Source organism: Dromaius novaehollandiae, chromosome 26 (genome assembly GCF_036370855.1).
Source record: "Dromaius novaehollandiae isolate bDroNov1 chromosome 26, bDroNov1.hap1, whole genome shotgun sequence".
Classification (NCBI taxonomy): Eukaryota; Metazoa; Chordata; class Aves; order Casuariiformes; family Dromaiidae; genus Dromaius; species Dromaius novaehollandiae.
The window spans coordinates 3,110,049-3,116,670 of record NC_088123.1 but is presented as its reverse complement, the minus strand read 5'-3'; the positions used below and the strand labels follow the sequence as shown (position 1 = coordinate 3,116,670).

Below are 6,622 nucleotides of genomic sequence, written 5' to 3'. Positions count from 1 at the left end.
AAGACACTGCGTGACATGGCGAATTCCAGACTGGACAGAACGCAATTCTACCAATAGTCCTTTCCGCCCAGGACAGAAGGAAAAACACGTCAGAGGAGCAGAAGAGAGGTTTCAGCAGCGCGAAAAGGAAAGGTACCCCAAACCCATCTGAATGCTCGCTCTTACCAGATATAAAAAAGTAAATACGCCTGCTGACTGAGAACGGTTTGGAGGTCGCAAAGGACTACCGAGGCATCATTCATCTCATACCACAGTCCATTACTGGCCTGCAATGAAAGGCAACGATGCCTTTAGAGCAACTCTAGAGCGTGCTCTCTACAGGAAAACCCAGACAGAACACTAGCAGACAAAGGAGACACCAAGACTAGTCAAAGGAGACATGTAACGAGCTCTTTCCCCTTCAAAACAATGGTTGTCAGTAACATGCTGGGACAAGTGTCTCTTCACCAGCACAGATTCTGCCCTGCAAGAAATGAAGCTGATGCTTACCTTGGTGAAGCAGAAATAGTGTCCTGCACGACCGCTGGCACCTCTGTGCACCAGGACTGCATATAAGGCGTAGAGGACTGGTTCTCCAACTGGCTGAGACATGTATGCTCGCAGGTCCAAATACTCTGGATATTCCACATCCTGAAGACAGAGCAAGAGGATTCAAAACTCATCTGGGAACACTTCGTGAAAGAGCCGGGGAAGAACACTGCTGGAAGCTTAGACAGACATGTTTTGCCTCCTCAGAAATCAGTCTTCCCAGAGACAACGTTTAATCGCTTCCATTGCAGAGAACTGCTCAACGCAAAACCAGCTCTTTCAGAGCGGAGCATACGCTTATCGTCACAAGGGAGCTTTGCTGTTACTGGAAGAGAAAGAGTGAGACCTACTTCTTGCGCTGATTTTGCCTAGACATCTCCCATCGCTACGGTTACAGTTGGCCGACATTAACAACGTTGAAGAGAGTGTTCCGCCTTGGGAAATCTCCCTTCCCAAGAAGGCATTACACTTGCATAGATACCTTGCTAATCTTTCCACCAGTGAAGTTGGCAAATCTTTTCAGGGCTATGGTGAGAACGTTGGAAGAGCAATGTATTGTAAACCTCTTGGACGCAGCAACCATCTTCTCACACCTTCAAAGCAAGCACAGGCAATTGTTTCAAGGCATCTTCCCCCCTCCCCCTCACGCCAAAAGTCAAGCAAGTTTCCATGTCTCTCTCACGCTCATCCTAGCTGAATGGTACTTCCTTGCCTAAGACGGGGCTTCTTTCCTTAAAGCCACACCCTGCATTTCAGCCTTGCTCCTGCAGAGAACCTGGCAGGATGTAGGAGGCCAGCTCGATACGGATCGGGAACGTTGTCTTTCGGTAGCCAAGCAAATGCCTGAGCACGTATCTTTCCTGGGCCCAAAAGTAAGGCTTGCCGACAACACGCAAGGCAGCAGGAACGTGACTCTCTCACTGGAGCGCGGTTCCGGAATGCGAGCTAGCGCCTGCGCTTCTTATCAAAGATTTCCAACTAGCTGAACAGAATGACACAGATTCCGCTCTGAGAAGCAAAGGTACTCTTTTCCAAGCTTTGGGTGACTTCAGGGTTCATTAGCTGCACAACCCAGAGCTGCGTCTCCTCGTCTCGTTTGTCTTTCTGAAGCAAAGCAAAGGGTAACTTCTGCTCTGAGGCGGGCAATGGGTTCGGCCACTATCTCCTAGTCCGATGGCATTAGGAAGACTACTTACTTGCTGCATTTGTAGCAATTCTCACCATCCAGCAGCTCAGGTCTCACAAATTCTTTGAGCGCCCCGGGGACAGAGGAGGCTGCCTGGAGGAGGAAGAAAGGAAGGCACTGAGTTGCTGGAAACTCAAATGCCAACCCGCAACTCCTCTTTTGCCGCAGGGCCTCCCTCGTGCACACATGGGAGACCTATTTGCGAAGCAGCGAACACCGTGAAGAAGGAGGCAGAAGCAGAGTATGCTGAACACTGACCTTGTTTGAAAAGGACTGTACTTTGGTACCAAGAGCTACCTGTCTGCGGTAGCGCACAATCAAGTTATCTGTGGTATGCCTTTGCGTAAATCACAAGAGCAAAAAGAGCCATCGCGTACCAATCAGAAGTGTATCGGGGTAGTCCAAAACTGCGAAGTATCATAGGACGAGCACACGTGCGGAGATATGCTAATTGCTCTCTCTCCGGCTTAAACCCCCCCCACACACATGGAGACCATTCACGGGGCTTCCAGAGAAGGACCAAGTCCAATCCACCTCCCAGCCTCCACCAAGCGTTTTTGCCGTGAACAGCATACATGCCTACGTGAACTCCGTCGAGTTTAGAAAGCCACAAAAAGAAAGAACAGCCCCCGAAAGCTCGGGGCCTTCGACGGCATCGTCAGCCACCGCTCCAAGACGTCTTACCTTTATCTCCAACGGGATATCGAGGAAGGCCTCATAGGACTCTGAAACTGCTTGGCAGCTCAAGCACGTTACTGGAAGCCAAACAGAAGCACTTCACAAAATGGGAAGGAGACTCACTTTGCCCGTTTACATTATTGAGAGCCGCTACTTCTTGGCACACCGCAAGCTCTTTGCGACAAACGGGCACAAAGGCACAGATCACTTCCAAGGACAGTAGTAGTTTCCAAAAGTACCTCTGGATCTTAGGAATCCTCCAAATATTTGGTGAATGACCGTGGTGGCTTGCGACGACGTGTCCAAACTGGAAACAAATTATCATCAGCGCTCAGAAGAGCCGAGGTGGAGAGGTAGCTCTTTCTTCAAAGAGCTTTTCTTTTCTATGAAAACCCTGGGCAAATGTTTTCACGTAGGGTAGGAAACGAAGGCGTCAAAAGTGCTAGAGAACACTTCAAGGTTAACTTGGTTCTGCTTACCTGGTGCTTCCATTCAAGCAAGCAGTCTGCATAGCAGCCATGGTGTAACATAAGAATTCGTGAGCATCTTCCTGTCTGCCAAAACAGAAATGCTCCCCTATTCCTAATAAATACAAAGGGCAGAATGCTTATCTCTTCAAAAGGGACAGAAAACCTACTTTTCTAAAAGCTCTCTCTCCTACAACAATTAAACTCTCCAAGCCCTTTGCACCCGTGAAATAACCCTCTGAAAATTCAGACGTTTCTGCAAAGAACGCCATCTGAAATGACTTACGTCTAAGGTCACTGAAGACAGCCGTAGGCTCGACGGCGTTGTCAGAGCAGAACAGGACATGCTTAACGTGAGCTTCCATCGTACACAGCATGCAGAAGCCTTGCTCACGACCTGTCAAGAGTCAAGGAAGAAACCACCTCCGGCTAGTGCAAGATACCTACGTACCTGTGGAAAACCTTAAGCACCAGCAACCTCCAAGTTGGAAGTGCGGTCTCTGCTCTCCGTTCCACGCTCTCTTCTCCAAAGGTGCCAACAGCCCAGTCTGTGCGCATAAGCATTAACCGGTAAGCCTGCACTAGCACGCATTTTCTGATGAAGCACCTGAAGGACTACTGCCAAGCCCTCTTCTGCAGGGAGGTGCACGGGAATAGCCCGACTAGCTCATATTGCTTTCACGGTGCTCTGTAGTAGTTTTCCTCTTCTCCCGGTTCAACAGTGACCACATCAGGTCTCGCAGCGGTCGTGCATTAGGGAAACCCGGCTGGGAAGGAATACCAAGAACCTGTGATGCCCTCCTCCGAAATTTTATCATCTTTCGAGCAGCCGGAAAGCCACAGGCCAAATATTCATGAAGCGCCTTACTTCCCAATGCCCTTGATCATGCACAGGAGGGAAGAAAGAACCCTCCTTCGACGCTGGAGCACGGGGCATTAAAGGAAAGCAAGCACTCCCTCAGCTATCCTGAGCCTGCCATGCATGCGCTCTTAAAAGAGAGCCCCTGCAGGGACACTAGGAAAACCCAGAGTCTGTTTTACAGAGTCACTGCTGTCCTTTCACCTGCAGAGCTGTCCAGCAGCTTGCAAGGAACGTGATCCCAAGTACTCACACGACTGGCTGTGTTCCCCAGAAAGCAGGTAATTGGCCAGAGGGGGCGTATAGGTCAAACACTGTAGAACAGAGTTGAGGAAACACGTATTGCCCAGGTTGCGGAGTCCAGCTCCAACGCTTTGCCTTTGCCGCCAAGCCACAGAAATCTTCTCGGGTGGGAAATGCATCCTTTGTGGCGGAGCAATTCCATCAGTAACGACTGCAAGGAAATTAGATTGTAAAAGAGACTGCCGGCCTTTGTTTTAGGAACGGAGGTTTCAAAGGCAGCGTTCTGGAGAGCAGCCCCCACAAGAACCAGCTGCCCTGGAGAACACAAGCACGTAGTAGAGACAGCCCAGGAAGGCTGCCACTCACGTTGGCTGGTCAGCGCACAGTTGGGGAAGAAGAGTTTACTCATCTGTTTGACTTTTTCTCATGGGCAACCATGACTACTTGGCCTTCAGGAACTGTTGCCAAGTCCCTTCCATCCCCAGGCGCTCAGCTGATAGTCCAGTTATGCTGGCCTTTTTCCTTAGCCACTGCTGGCGCCTTTGGGGAGTCACAAAATTCACCTTTACTCTTGAAGTCTTTACTCACAGGAGTAGCTCCTTTCTAGGCCAGCTCCTGCAGGTGGGGCCCGACCCCAACTTGCAGAGCATGACTTCATTTCTGTCACACGCAATTCCAATTGGAAAAGGAACGAGCCCAGTTATCCAGAAGGCTCGCTGAGCCCACGCTTGCTTCCGCCAGCGCAACGGCGAGCACCCGGGCAGAGAGCGCGCAAGGAGCTGCTGCGCCGCCGCCCTCTCTGCCGCAGTGACCCCAGCTCTGTGGGCCATTGTGATGGCGGGCAGCTCGGCCAATGAGAAGGCTCGTAGCAGCTGAGTGGGCCGGTCCTGATGTGGCGCAGCCAATCGGATCGCAGCGTGTCTGTGACAGGCAGGTGCCAGGGGTGGCGTGGCCCTGCCCCCCTTTATGACCCGGGGCCGCAGCTGCTGCCCAGCCCTGCTTACGGCAGGGCGGGGGCTGTGCTTCCGCCGGCACGGCTCACACCTCCTTCCCAGGCAGAATAAGCCTACTCAGAAAAACGGGCATGCTGCTGCCACCGTACCTGCTGTGCAGTTTGCGCTGGCATGTTCACGGTGGTGCGGGTTGTCTTTTCCCCTCTTGGGGACCCAAGGATCCAAATGGTACTCCACTTTGACCTTGGCTTTCTGAGCTGCTCTGAGGGAAGGGCTCAGATCTGCAAGTGCAAAGCGATGCTTTTGAAGCCAGCCAGCATTTCATTCCTAATAGGGGAAGAGGAAGAGGAAGAAAAGAGGAAGGAGGTCATTTAAAGCAAAGGTGCATTGTGTGAAGTCTTACTAGGAGCTGCTTAGACTATGGACAGATGTCTAGCTCTGACTCTGCCAGCTGAACATGTTAGCCCCCTCGTATTCGTAGTAGTGAGGGGCATAATCTGTAATCTCCCCAGGAGAGAGATGGTAACAGATTACTGGTGGGATGACACTGCTTTAATTTGGTGGAGCTCTGTGCAGAGCGAACGGCTCTCTGAGACACACCCACACACCCCCGCCCCCCCTTCCTCTAAGCACCTGGTGGTAGCTTCCGTTTGGACCAAACTGGTCATGATAACGCTCACAGTTCCAGCATGGCCGAGCTGTTACTGTGTGGGGCACGCTTGGAGGGTGGATCTGGTGTTTCCTGGGAGCTTGATAATGGAGATCCTCATGCGGCTGGGGATGTATTCCAAGTGCTTAGCAGGTAGGAAAGGTAACTCCCTCCCTCAAGTCCTGGCCTCCCTAAACAATGTCTTCTGCCCACTCAGACTTTAATGAAGACTGCATTTCACAGTTTGGCTGTGAAACGGAGGAAAAAAAGGCACCATGTCTCTGAACGCTGTCAGTAGGATGTGGGTGGGGAAAAGGCCTTCTGGAACACGAATCGCATGGCTAGTGTGACCGTAGAGGGAAGCATACTTTATCAGGCATAACCTGAAAGAAATCGCCTTCCCTCGAACATCGCCATTCACTGTCAGGGGGTTACCAGGAGAGGACTAGCATTTAGGCTTGCCCTTTGGGTTTGTGGTTAGGGCCCAGTGTTTTGGCTGTGGGCTATGGGTTGGCACTTGCCTTTTCGGGGTAGGGGTCAGGGGAGGCTTGAGGGAGGGTTCCGAGCTCTGCTCAGGGTGGCTGGCAAGCGGCTAGGGCATGGGCCAGCTTCCTGGGTTCGGGCGAGGCCTCAGGGCGAGCACTGCATGGCTGGGAACTGGGGTGAGGGATCAGGCTGAGAGTTGGGGTGAGAGGGAGGCTAAGGGCTGACCGCTTTGGGCTTTGGCTGGGCGGTGAGGGCGTGGGGCTAGAGATCCGAGCAGGGGCCTGGGGGGTGGGGCGGGGGAAGGGTTTTGGGGCGGGGTAGGGCTGCAGGGAAGTGGTTGGAGTCAGGGCGGAGGCCGAACCGAAGGGGTCTCACCAGAGCTGTGCCAGCCGCCTCGCCCTCACCTGAGGGCCCCTCACGGCCCCCAGCTCTGCCGCCTCCGTGGGCGCAGCTCTCCGGAGGGGAGGATGCCCGGTGTGCCCTGGCGTGCCTGCCTCCAGCACTGGCGGGCAGCGTGGGCGGTTGGCGTGTGGAGTCCCGGGCTGGCGCCAGGCTCCGGGCTCGGGGCTGGCC

General features: G+C 53.0%; 1 long non-coding RNA gene across 1 annotated transcript; it reads right to left on the bottom strand.

Annotated features, from left to right (window-relative positions):
- Positions 1 to 510: 510 nt before the first annotated feature.
- LOC135323648 (uncharacterized) lies at positions 511 to 1,809 on the bottom strand. The gene is made up of 3 exons (XR_010385130.1): positions 1,725 to 1,809; positions 1,010 to 1,121; positions 511 to 630 (listed from the first exon to the last, which is right to left on the bottom strand). It is a non-coding gene; the product is annotated as an uncharacterized LOC135323648 (long non-coding RNA).
- Positions 1,810 to 6,622: the final 4,813 nt, after the last annotated feature.